This window comes from Canis lupus, chromosome 1 (genome assembly GCF_048164855.1).
Source record: "Canis lupus baileyi chromosome 1, mCanLup2.hap1, whole genome shotgun sequence".
Taxonomy (NCBI): Eukaryota; Metazoa; Chordata; class Mammalia; order Carnivora; family Canidae; genus Canis; species Canis lupus.
Genome location: NC_132838.1, coordinates 49,694,539 through 49,708,641, shown reverse-complemented (window position 1 = coordinate 49,708,641; position 14,103 = coordinate 49,694,539).

Genomic DNA, 14,103 nt, shown 5'->3' with positions numbered 1-14,103 from the left:
TGTCTTTCTATCTGTCTCCATCTCTCTCTATCTCTCTATCTATACACATACACAGGTCCATGGCAAACAGTTCATTTTACCAAGGTTGTTTATTGACTGGGGGAGGTAGTATGATGAGGGACGGTAGACACTGAAGAAGACTGGAGGAAGTTATGGGAGGGAAGGATGCCCCTTGAAATATACTGCTTTGCCTCATTAATTACAAATATGTGTTCCTATTGAGGGAAATTACTTGATTTATTGTTTGCCATGAAGTTTAAGATTTCTCAGTTAAAGCATGTTTGTTTTCATTGGAATGGGAATACTGTGGCAGTTTTGGGATTGAAGGCTGTTGATTCTTTTGAATATATCTAAAAGGGAGGAATGTAGGGATTTCATTTTGGGTTTTACTTTAATAAGCTCAATCCTGTAGGTATGCATCCTTTTGGGCTTTTATGAGAAGTTTACAGATGCTCCTCTGAGAAGGAGGCTGAGCATGTAAGGAGGTAAGGAATGGAGATAATGTATACAATATGCAGTGATACCTCTTTTATGACAGGCCAGTCTAGATTATACAACCATAAAAATAAAGACAAAGTTGAGATATGACAGTTTTCTGAATACATTTTTGTACTGAGTGTAAAGCTTAATTACTTTTAGCTCGACACTTTAAGCCTTAACAAAGAGTACATGGAAAACATGATTATTATGATTTTAAACATGAAAAATCATCTTTCTAAGTGTATTTACTCTTCTGTGTGCTTTGGATATCTTCCCAGTTAATGTCAGCATGATGAATCACTCATTTAACATTGTTTCTCAAAGTCTTCCTTAGTTCAATGCAATTGGACCTTATATTTCTAGAAAAAGAAATTAAGCATCATTTGAATCCATATAGAAAAAGAATCACTTCTTTAAATCACAGATTTTTTAAAAAAGATTTTATTTATTTATTTATTTATTTATTCATGAGAGACACAGGCAGAGGGAGAAGCAGGCTCCATGCGAGGAGCCTAATGCAGGACTCAATCCCAGGATCCCGGGATCACAACTTGAGCCAAAGGCAGACACTCAACAACTGAGCCACCCAGGTGCCCCTAAATCACAGTTTTTTTAAGATGGAAAACATGAAACAATGAGAATGGATTCAAGAGCCATTTATAGATGAATTGGTTTCATGGGGCAGGAGGAGCAGGGGAGAGCAGAGGAGAGTGTTGAGGGTCCAGTGGTACAGAGAAGAAGTGGGGCCTAGGGGAGGGACATGATTTGCCTGGGAGAAGCTGAAAATTTCTTTTTTGCTAAACTTTTATCCAATATTGGACCACGGTTGCTTTTAGCTCTCAGGGGGGGCCACACCCTCATGGTATTCCAGATCAGCATGATTACCTGATACTGTAGTGCATAGCAAGGGTGGAAAGATGAGTAACATTGCTTGAAAGTGGCAAAAGAGATTCTTTCTGTTGGTGATATGAGTGGGAAAATTCATACCAATCATTTCATTGAAAACAACCACTAGACAATTAAATGATATTTTAAAAACTTCTCAAAAGCATTAAAGGGCTAATGAGATAATGAGAAATTAGTGGATTAAGATTCAGGAGAAGATGAAAATCCAGAGAAGATGTTGGTACTGGGACTGCTTTTGACCATGGGGCAGTTGAAAATCTGAAATATGGTTAAGAAAGTGAGAAGCACCTTCCCAGTCCTGTGAGGTGAGGGGACATGAAGTTGGAGCCCTGAGCCCACCAAGATATAACCTGCTATACTTTAGTCTCAGTCTCAGCAGAGATGTCCATCCTAGAGGTAAGGGTGAAACGGAAGTAAAATAGCCCTTGCATGAACTTAGCCTAGTTCTGGGCATCTGAGTGAACAAGAAATCTCATGTCCTGAAGTTGGAATTAAGAATAATGAATTGATAGTGTCTCAAGGCTTGATAGAACCAATAAAAATTAACTATAAAAAGTAACATCAGTTTAGACTTCAAAATATTTCTACCAGTAATTTTAAAAATACAATGTCAAGCACATAGCTAAAAAACTCCAACAAAACAAAAAACTGGATACATGAAGGTCCATACTCATCTGGGAAAGAACCAGTGAAAACAAGAAGTAACATATCCCATAAGAATATCAGATGTGGGAATTATCAGTGAGAGACTATAGAACTATGCTTACTATTTTTAAGAAGAGAAAGGATAAGTTTGAAAAATTTGTCAGATTATTGGAAACCATAAAAAGTGCAAAGAGGGTTTAAATTAAAACAAAGTAAGCTCTAGAACTTAAAAATCTAATAACAATTAAAATGTATAGATTTAATGACATATAACTGAAGAGAAATTAGTAAGCTGTAAGATTAGTTTGAGGAAAATACACAAAATAAAGCACATAAAGGCAAAATGTAATAAGAAAACATAATACAAGGAGAGGGTATAATTAAAAGGTCCAACACATGTCCATTTGGAGATTTGGAAGGAACAGTGTCATGAGCCTTGAGAATAAAATAATTGCTAAAATTTGTAATATTTATCAATAATAATTGATAAATTATTGACAATGTTCCTAAAAGACATTAATATATATGTATATATGTGTGTATATATGTATATGTATGTATCATACACACACACACACACACACATATATATATAAAATCCCAAGAAATCTTAGGATAAATATAAAGGATATATTGAGGTGTCGTTATAGAGAAGTCCTTAAAACTGCCAGAGATAAAAAGATTACTTTTTTTCATTTTCTTTTTAATTTAAATTCAAGTTGCCAACATAAAGTATAATACCCAGTGCTCATCCCATCAAGGGCCTCCTTAGTGCCCATCACCCAGTCACCTCATACCCCCCACTTTCTCCCCTTCTGCAACCCTTTGTTTCCCAGAAAAGGGAGTCTCTCATGGTTTGACTTCTAATTTTCTCCACTTAATTCCCCTTCTTTCCTTTATAGTCTCTTTCACTATTTCTTATATTCCACATATGAGTGAAACCAGATGATTGTCCTTCTCCGATTGACTTATTTCACTCAGCATAATACCCTTCAGTTCCATCCATGTCCATGTAAAGAGTAGGTATCCATCCTTTCTGATGGCTGAGTAATATTCCATTGTGTATATATACCACACCTTCTTTATCCATTCATCTGTTGAAGGACATCATGGCTCCTTCCACAGTTTGGCTATTGTGGAAATTGCTGCTATGAACATTGGTGTGCAGATGTCCTGTCATTTCACTACATCTGTACTGGGGAAAATACCCAGTGGTGTAATTGCTGAGTCATAGGGTAGCTCTATTTTTAACTTCTTTTTTTTTTTATTTTTTTTATTTTTTAAAGATTTTTAAAAAATTTTTTTATTTATGATAGTCACAGAGAGAGAGAGAGAGAGAGAGGCAGAGACACAGGCAGAGGGAGAAGCAGGCTCCATGCACAGGGAGCCCGATGTGGGACTCCATCCCGGGTCTCCAGGATCGCTCCCTGGGCCAAAGGCAGGCACCAAACAGCTGCGCCACCCAGGGATCCCTATTTTTAACTTCTTGAGGAACCTCTACCCTGTTTTCCAGAGTGGCTGTACCAGTTTGCATTCCCACCAACAGCGCAAGAGAGTTCCCACTTCTCTACATCCTCTCCAACATTTGTTGTTTCCTGTCTTGTTAATTTTAGCCATTTTTACTGGTGTGAGGTGGTATCTCATTGTGGTTTTGATTTGCATTTCCCTGATGGCAAGTGATAGGGAGCATTTTTCTATATGCTGGTTGGTCATGTGTAGGTGGTCTTTGGAGAAATGTCTGTTCATGTCTTCTGTCCATTTCATGATTGGATTGTTTATTTCTTGGGTGTTGAGAAAAGATTACTTTTTAAGGGCACAATAGATACCCTGATAGTTGAGTTATCAAGAACAATGATGGAAATCAGAAGATACTGGAATATCTTCAATATACCAAAAACACAAAAACAAAGAAGCTGCCAACATAGACTGTCAGTAAAAATATCTTTCAAGTATGAAGGTGACATAAAGACATTTTCAGACAAAAACAGAGAGAGTTGTTAGCAGCAAACTGTCAGTGAAGGAAACATTCAAGACAGTTCTTTAGGCAGACAAAAAAGTAATCCTTAATGGAAGATTACAGATGAAGGAGAAATCAAGAGCAAAAGAAGGTATAAATATATGAATAAATCCAAATGACATGGATTTTATAAAACAATGATAATTAATATTTGTGGGATAAAATATATGTGTGTTATATTTTATCTATCATTTATTGATACACAGGACATAAAAATGTTTAAGTTTGGAAGAGAATAGAAGGTTTGTAAGTGTTTTAAAGTCTTTATATTGACAAAGAAGAGGTAAATAATTGCCCTATTATCACAACACTTTGGTAAGTCCAGGATTCATGTTGTAATTTCCAAGGTAAACATTAAAAGCATAATAAAAAGTGTAAAACTTTTAAATAAAGAGACTGAGAAAATGGAATCATAAAAAATAGTCCAAAAGAAGGCAAGAAAAGAGAAAAGAAGCATGGAGTGAGTGGGACAAATAGAAAGCATATTGTAAGACAGTAGATTTAAAGTTAAATATAATATATTAAATATAAGTAGACTAAATACTTCAGTAAAAGGGCAAAGATTTTCCAGCTTGATTACCAATCAAAGTCAAATTATATTCCGTTTTCAAGGCACAAATTAAAATATGAGAACAAAAAAAGTTTGAAAATAAAGGAGTGGAAAAAAATCTACAAACAATAGCCAAAGGAAAGCTGATAAATCGGTATTAACATCAAGCAAACTTGACTTTAAAGCAAATTTAAAAAGAAAGAAAGATAAAAAAATTACTGGAGGTTAAGAGTCACTTCTTACTGATTAGGGATTCAACCCATCAGGAATATAGAATCACTTAAAATTTATATGTCCTCAAAATATTTGAAGGAAGAAGTGACCAGAAGATGGAGCCCCAGGTAACTCCACCGTCATGCTGGGATTTTGTAACATATCTCTCTTAGAATTGATAGATCAAGCAGGCAAAATATCTGTAAGGCTGTGAAATTTTTAAAAAACATGACTAAAAACCTGACACACCAAGAAGTAACATGATAATACACCTAGTTTTCATGTATATATTGAATTACAAAAACTTAGCTTAAAGGAGGCCACAAAGCAAGTATCAATGCTTTCAAAGGGTTAGAATTACAGAGGATATAATGTGACCATAGTTCAAAAGCAAAAAGGTCACAGGAAGATCACCATATGTTTAAAAATTAAGAAAAAATATCTGATAACTCACAACTCACAGGTCAAAAGTAAACTTCAATACAAATATATTTTTTAAAAACATGTTTTTAAAAACGTGGGATGTAGTGAAAGCAGTACTTAAAGAGAAATCTTCACCTGAGAGCGTTGTACTAGGAAAAGATACAGTCTGAAAAAGACTCAGTGAACTATTTATCTCAAGAAATTAGAAAGAGAAAAGCCAAACACATGCCAAAAAAGTAGAAGACAGGAAACAATAAGGACAAAAGTAGAAAATACTGAAAAACCAAACAGAATAGACAAAGTGAAAAGTTAGGTTTTTTTAAAAGATGAATAAAATTGATAAACCATGGACAAGGTAGATTGAAATGATATTGAAAGAAGGCACAAGCAGCCATTACTGGAGATGAGAAAGGGGGCAGGGAGGCCGAGGTTTAAAGAGTTGTGCTCCCAGCAGCTAGCACAGCCTGGACCAGTGGAGGGGCTGAGGCCACAGCTGCTCACTGCCAGGAGCAGCTAGAGAGAGGCTGGCCTTCAGGAAGGTCAGGATGGGAGGCAGGAATGGCCAGGAGGGTCCAGACTGAGCAGGGTAAACTGGGCCTTATCTTGAGAGCCATAGGGGATTTTAAGGAAGGGGAGAAGTGAGGTCACAGATTTTCCCTATGGGGTGATGGCTGGCTGCAATCTGGGGCATGATTAGGAGATGGGATGGAACAGGGGGCTGGTGAGGAGGCACGTGCAGTCATCCAGGTGGGAAAGATGAAGATTTGGACCAATGGAGCAGGAGGGGCAAGCTCAGCTGCCTCTGAGGGGTGGAAACTGAGAACAGAGGAAACACAGGATATTTAAAGAGTGAAGGGATAATGATGAATCTGCAAGTGGGGTGGAGCAGAAGAGAAACAGCTGCCAAGGAAAGAGGGCATTTCATGTCATGTGCATTCTACTGGACATTAGGATATCACCAGTGACAAAAGGAGACTTCAAGGAAAAGTCTAGTTTCTATTGATCCTATGTAAGTGGAGCCTGGTGCCTGGAGCTGGTGAGAGCATGGCTGGTAGTTAGCTGAACCATGACGAGAAGGAGAGAGCACAGCCACTGAAGGCAATGTGAGCTCACAGTTTTTAAAAGATGGAAGATGTGGGTTTTCCTTCTTTCACTCCTTGTAGCCTCCACCTGAAAAATTAAAATCAGTGACTCACATTATATGACGAAGATTTTCCAGCTATCAATCCAGGTTTTCCCTTTCCTCCCTCTTCTTAAATATTAATGGGGAAATGGTTTTGAACCTGGCCCCACAATTATTCTTTGTTTGTATGCCTGCTTACTTTATTTACTGCATAAGAAGATGAGGAGACAAATGTTTTTAAAAATTGCAAAAGGCAAAGAGATAAATTTAAAGGATCTCCATAGCTGTTTCTGCCAAGGGAGTCCATGAAATGTTTAAGTCAGAAATGGCCAGTTTACATGTCAGACTGGTATTTCTAAATCCCATTTCCCCACCCCCCCGCCCCCCCGTAACATATTGTAATTGAAAGATACCCAAACAGATGTTTTCTGTTATATGGATTCAGTTCCAAAGTTTTCTTCATATGCTGCTCACAGACAAATAATCCCTAAGGAGCTACAGGGGCCAATAATCTTCATTTTGTTATTGCATGTGAAAATATTTCAGGCTGCGTATGTTAAATTATTTTTTTTCTAAACAGCATTATTATTAAAAGTGGATCCTATCACCTTTCTGTGCATTGTAACAATTAATTCTTTTGCCTTATCTTGTGATGAAAATTCTATTCATTCCTTTTTGGTCATCAAGTCATTTATTCATTTGCTGTGGTATTGAGATTCCCCCTTCCTCAACGAAATTACATCCCATTGACCTGTGGAGTCCTTCACTCAGATTGGGCAAGTGTGTGTTCAGGCACACCTATTAACACAACAAGTCTCATGTTTTCTTGTTGGACTGATGTTCTGAAAATGAAATATTTAGAATGGAAATAGTGGAAACATTATTTCCACAAAGGCGGCTAGGAAAACCACTGTCTAGTTAGACTCTATCAATATTGCTTTAAATCTTAAATCGCTATGTCTCAAAGTCATTCTGAGGTCATGGCTTGGCAAACAAGAATAACCCTCTCTGGGGGGGTCCTGCGCTCTGACTCAAAGGGTGGGAAGGAGATAGCACTGACCACATGAGAGGCACTGAGCAGGTCCTTTGCCATATAAACTTCCTGGGGTCTGGACCCCAGAGTGCTGTCCACTATGCCCTTTGTCACCATCACGAGTCTTTCTACTCATCAGTAAATGATGGTGGGAGAGATCAGGAGATGTCTGCCAAGGTGCCTTCTAGGGTTAACGGTGATGTTAGTTGTAGAACTCAGGGATCTAGTTAAGAAGTTGGAATTCCTTGTTCCAAAATACAGGTATTTTGTATTCCTGTATTTTTTGCTGCAGGTGGAAGAGAGGGCCTGGTTTGCTGGCTAAGGTGATGGAGCTCACATAGCCACAAATACCAGGCATGAGTCTGGGAAGGAAAGGTCAGGCATGATGCCCAGAGGAGTGGTGTTTTCTGGGACATGTGGCACTGATGGGGCAGGGTATTGAAATCCAGGCTTTGTTATTTTCCCATTCATATGTTCATTTCCTCAGCAAATGATTATGAAATCCCTTCAGTGTGGTGACCATGTACTAAGCACGGGGTAGTCTATGGTAGAAGATATAGATAGTCTTTGGCCATTTAAAGCCTCCAATTCTATTGGGACAGACAGATGTTGGATAACTAAGCAGACAAGCTATATTATTGAATGGTGTCATAAATTCCATGAAGGACAAGCACAAAGTCCTATAGGACAGAATAGCAAGGGGACCATTGGTAATGGCAGGGGCAGGGGTCAGAGGTCAGTGAAGGCTTCTCTAGACAGAGGCATTAGCCAGTTTGACAGGAGGAGAAAGAGGGGCCACCAGACCAGCAGGGAGGGTTGTATGTGTGAGGCTGAGAATGGGGAAAGGCTGTGACAGGATGCATGAATCAAAGGAAGTTTAGGTGGTAGGTGAGGGAGAGAGGCTGGGGAAAGAGGAGGCTGGTGGTGATGGCTGGGGGTCCAGGAAGAAGCTCTTCTTCTTATTTTTTTTTTCTTTAAGTAGGCTCCATGCTGGGCATGGAGCCCAACACAGGGCTGGAACTCACCACTCTGAGATCAAGACCTGAGCTGAGATCAAGAGTTGGATGCTATACTGACTGAGCCATGCAGAAACCCTAAAAGCTCTTCTTTTAAATCAAGTACAGTGGAAGGCAGAGGCTGATTTTAAGCAGAAGAGTGACATAATTCCACTTGCATTAAAAAATATAATTCTGGCAACTTGGAGAGAGGCTGGGGACTGGGTAAGACATAGAAGAATGTGGGGAGTACATGAAGCAGGACAGGGCAAGGGTGAGGCTACCCCTTTCAGGTGGTCAAAGACCATTACCCATAGAGGCCTTGGCTTTCCCTCTCCACTGCCTCCCTCCCTCCATAAGGCCATTCAGCTTCTGAAGCGGCTTTCCTGAGAAAGGGGAGCACTTCGTGAAGTACAATAAATATTTTAGGCAAATGACCTCTCCAAGGACTGTTTTTCTTCACTCCCATGGTGGGTGAAGGAATGAACTCACTGAACAAATGTCAACAGAAAATATAAATTAGGGTCTTCTCATGACTCCAAAAATTAAATTGTGTTGGTTTCCTAGTTTGTGTTCCACCTGCATGTGAAGTGAGTCCTGAGCATAGCAGGGGCTGCAGGCCAAGGATGGTCCCATGTGCAGCCAAGGACATACTGATCATCAGGGACTGCAGGGCACATGCTCTTGGACACAAACAAGACCCTGATCTCAGAGATTTGTATTTGATGCCCTACATACACTCCTGACAGTCTCCAGAAATGAGTGATGGGGATTTGGACATCAAAGCCTCTTGGTCAGTAGAAAGAAAGAGTATCTCCCCTGTCAACAACATTCAACACTCCCAACGGCAAGGTGCAGAATGCCATGGGGTCAGGTTTCCCTGGGATGGAGGAAATCGTGTGTGTCTTAGAAGGGCCACGTGCCAGCCAGCCTGGGAGTCCATTTACCCTGCTTGTTTGAAAAGAAATGGGAAAACCATTTGATGACAACTCAATTTTCCTTTAAAAGAAAGCTGATCCAATATCCTTGACATGGGGAAGAAAGATAGATTGCTTGAGCCTGTGACTAGAGCGAGCTCTTTGTGAAGTGGAAATGGATCAGATCTTAGTGGTCTAATGGGACAGGAAACACCTAGATGTTCTTTGGCACCATTTACAAAGCACGTCAACATGAATGTCCCCTGTTAGCAATACAGCACTCAAGTTAAAATAATCTGTCATGTGCATAGTCAACGTACATGTGGGATCAGCAAGGTGAAGAGTCTTCTTTCAGTTTTATGTCCCAGAGCTGAAGCAAGTGATCCAAATGTTGAAGACCTCGAGGAGAGAATCTAAAAATACCAAGAAATAGCTTAAAGGGAATCTCATGACGTTTGTGGAAGTGTGTGGGGGAAATCCTTCCTTTCAGTGAGTGAAGACGTGGTTTCGAAGATGCTGAGAGCAGGAGGAGGCCCGCTATCCTCCCATGCCTGTGTCAGCTATCTGAAAGAGCTTCCTACCCCTAAGGCCCCTGTTTGGAGTATGTTACAGTGGAGGGCTTTATTTGTTGAGGATTGGAGCTCATCTTTGGGGAGACCATTGCTTTGGGCTGCCACCTCTTCCTTTTCTTTCTGAATTGCTTCCCCTCTGAGCACCTTTTTTGCAGGCTCCTCCTTCCCCCCTAAGGCCCTGGGCTGGCACCACAGCTGTGACCCTGGTAGGACCCCCGACGTGGTCCCCTTTCCCTACTGCAGCAGAAACTCACCAGCATTGCATCCCTCCCCTGCAGTGCTTACTCCATGTGAGGTGCCACCAGCTGGGCAGACCTCGAAGCCAGACTGCTGGGCACTGGTGCCAACAAACATCTTGTTGAGGTCAGCGAAGAACAAAACTCTACTTGTTTTCAAAGCTGTCTTCATTTTAAGATTTGCCTTTAAAAAGCAACCAGATAGAACTCATTCTCTGAGCAGGCTCCCGTTCTAGAGCAGGCATGCCAAATGGTAAGCAGACATGGAAACAGTGGGATGCAAAGCCAAGACTGTTGCATAGACCTATCACTTCACTTTGGGTGAGTTGACAGGTTTGGCAGCAGGACTGCAGCTCAGTCCTTCCCAAGGATGGAGTCAGTGCAAGGATGAGGCTCTTCATCTGTATCTGTGTCCCGTCCATATCTTAGCTCCAGAGTCCTGTGATTTGTTTGTTTGTTTGTTTCTTTCTTTCTTTTTTTAAAAAATATTTTATTTATTTACTCATGAGAGACAGAGAGAAGCAGAGACACAGGCAGAGGGAGAAACAGGCTCCATGCAGGGAGCCCGATGCGGGACTCGATCCCGGGACCCCAGGATCCCGGCCTGAGCCAAAGGCAGATGCTCAACCACTGAGCCACCCAGGTATCCCAGTCCTGTGATTTCTTGTCAGTGTTCCGTGAAAGTGGTACACACTCTGGGCCAACACCAAAATAAAGGAGGCAGCCACATTTAAACAGGAAATATTTGCTCTACCTCTTTCTCCATATTCTAAATCATACTCTTCCCTGAACACTGCACTTCCTCCATGAAGCTTCCCATGCACTCTGTCTGCTCCTTCCTCCCACCCCTGTCTTTTTCAAGCCAGGAACTTTTTTTTTTTTTTTTTTTTTTAAGTAGGCTCCATGCCCAGTGTGGAGCCCAATGCAGGGCTTGAACTCACGACTCAGATCAAGATCTGAGCTGAGATCAAGAGTTGGACGCTTAACCAAGTGAGCCATCCAGACACCCCCAAACCAGGAACTTTTTCATTTAGGAACTGTTCTGCATTGCCAACTGTGCTACATTGTTCTAGGCCAACTTGGTGAAGCTGGGAGCTATGGTTCCTTGAATCCCCTTTCCTGGATTAGAGTTGACCAAAGGACATTTGTGTGAGATGTGGAAGGCAGGGGTGAAGTGGTGGCCAATATTCTCAGAAGTTCACTGTGGTCACTTCTGGCTCTTCTATGTGAAGATCCACCATCATTCCTCAGGGCTCTGTGGCAGGAACATGGCATGCAAAGTGATAATTGGGCCCATTTGCTTTTTCTCTTTTCACTCAGCTGAGCAGCTTTCAGAGGTTTTCCTTCTTCATATGAGAGACCAAGGAAGAGAGACTCTAGGGACACCAATATTTGATAGTACTCAAGGCTCTTGCTTCATAGATGGGTAGTCAGAAGCGTTGACTACCTATGAGGAATACTAAGTAGGCTCCTGGAATTTCTACTAGTCCTCATGTCCATAGAATTGCAACTCTTTCTAAGAAGTAAGACCAGAGCTGGAAGTCTGATGGCCTCACAAATAAGGTATATACAGTATTCACTCCCTGCCTCCCTCTTCTCTCCTTTCTGTCATAAACATGTTTTGAAGCCTTTCAATCTTCAAAATTATATGCCAGGTACCGTAAAATAGAGAGCAACCTGATGGTAATGCCAAAAGTCCTGTGAAAGAGTTGTTTTTAAAGTACTGTAGGGACACAGAAGAACAATGTAGGAATGAAAACTTTCCTTAGTGGGAGCCATGCAAAGTGGCCAGAAACCAGCTCTGCTGCCATGACCTACTCTGGAAAAGTAAGATTGTAGCATTCTCCACTATACAACTTCCCAGGAAAACTCTTCTCTGTGCCCCCCACCAACCTGTCTTTTAGTTTCATCCAATCTTTACTTGGGTGCTTTTGAAAGCCCACCCCCAAATCAACTGAATTCTAATCCTCAGCACAGGCCTAGTGACATAAAGTTCCTCTGTGTCTTCACTTCTTGAGATGCTTTTGAGATCCTATTCTTAGCATCCTCTCTTGCTGGGCAACAATAGGCATGAACCCAGTTTGCTTGTTTGACATGTGTTTTCCTGGTTACTTTTATGAGGCCTCACAATTTCTTCTTTACAACAGCTGTATTTTTTATTTTTTAAATATCTAAAACTTTTGTCTGGTCAGTTTTTTTTTTTTTTTTTTTGTCTGGTCAGTTTTAATCATCTTTTGCTGCTTTTTCATTTTTGTGATTCTATATTTTATTCCTTTGAACATTTAATATGGGATTTATCTATGTGTGATGATTTATTTATGTATCTGAAGTCCTTGGGTGGGAGCCTGAATATGTTGGTCTTGCTTCTGTTAACTCCCATTCATGGTGATTTTTCCTTTGTGAATTTGGTTTTTAGTTATGAGCTTGAATTTGTTTGATCTTCATGTCAGGGAATCCTGAGAGCCCAAACTGGAGATATTCCTCCAGAGAAGATTTGCATTTGCTTCTGCCAGTATCCAGGGCAGTGTTGCATTTTCATTGCCAATCTTGTAGGAATCCCAAGTTCATCCTTCCCAAGTATCAGGTACTACTTGGGTTTTTACTACAGAGTTGTGTTTTCACTTGCTCTCATGTCAGCCCTGCCTGATGCCTTTGTTTGAAACTCATGGCTCTCTGTTTTCAGCTCAGACTTTAATAAAAAAAATTCTGTTCTTGGAGATTTCTCTTGATTCCTAGAGCCCAGGCATATTAAAAAAGATAGCATAAAGCTCATTTTATCTGGGATCCAGCTTTTAGAGGGAAGAATATTAGCACTATTTCAGAGGAAGTTTACCGCCTTTGCTATATTTTCAGCATTAGCAATGAACTATAATTATATACTGATGATGTGTAAATGGATACTGTAGATTAAGAAAGACATTTTCAAAGCCTGTTTTGTTAGACATTCTTGAAACTGCTCTGTAAATGTCACAGAGTAAGACTTGGAGAGTTTTCAATGAGCTGAACCCAGAAATAGTATGCATTGCCTGGTTCATTCTTTGCCCACTTCCTTCTAGGGCAGACTTTAGACTGCCTTGAGGCCATTTTTTTTTTTTTTTAACTCTGAAGTATTCCATGTTGGAACTGACTATAGAAAGTCAACATTGAGAATTAGATTTCCAAACCACTAGTCTAGCAAGAGAAGTCTCATGTAAGTGTGAAAGCAGTGAGTGAGATGTGACCAGTGTACTCTTTAAAGACATTGCAATAAAAGTAGTTAATCTCCTTCTAAACCTTTTGTTTGACTCTCTGAAGTGTTAAGGACAGGGAAGGTGGCCAGATTATTAAAGCTGCAATGCCTGGTGTTAATAAAACCCAATGAAAAAGCAAAAGCCAAGCCAAGCCAAGCCAAGGTAACATGTGGAGGGGGATGTGATTTTTAGCATTACCATAGCATTTTTCTTGTTAGTAAAGGGTCTTCCAAGTTCTCAGCTTGAAAATTTGATAAACACAAGGCTCAGTTACACAAGCATTTGCCTGGAACAAGGAGTGTCAAAGTTGCCGTCCTTAGATCTGGAAGGCTCTAAAGATAATTAGATAATATTGGTTTCAGTATTCTCATTGTGTAAATTATCTGATTTTCATTAGTCTTCCAAAATAAGAATTATTTTGCACCTTTATCCAACAAAAATTTTTGACTTTCTCTTTAGTAGACCATGCATCACAGTGCTAGTACATGCTTGCTTGGCTGTCCCCTCTTCTGTGGGACTCTGGCTCACTTCAGCAGTGGACAATGAGTCTGTATCCTTACTTTATATTGAGGCCTGGGGCTGAACAGAATGGACCTCAGCAGCCACTGCCAGGGTGTTCATGTCCATTGAAGCCTCCTGTACACTGTCCATCATTGTCAGATGAATATTTTATCTGGTGACAAGCAACTCCTCCAGCTCGTGGTCAGCATTCCGTCCAGATAACTTCCTGAGATGGCTGCTGATTAGGTTTTCAGGGTGAATG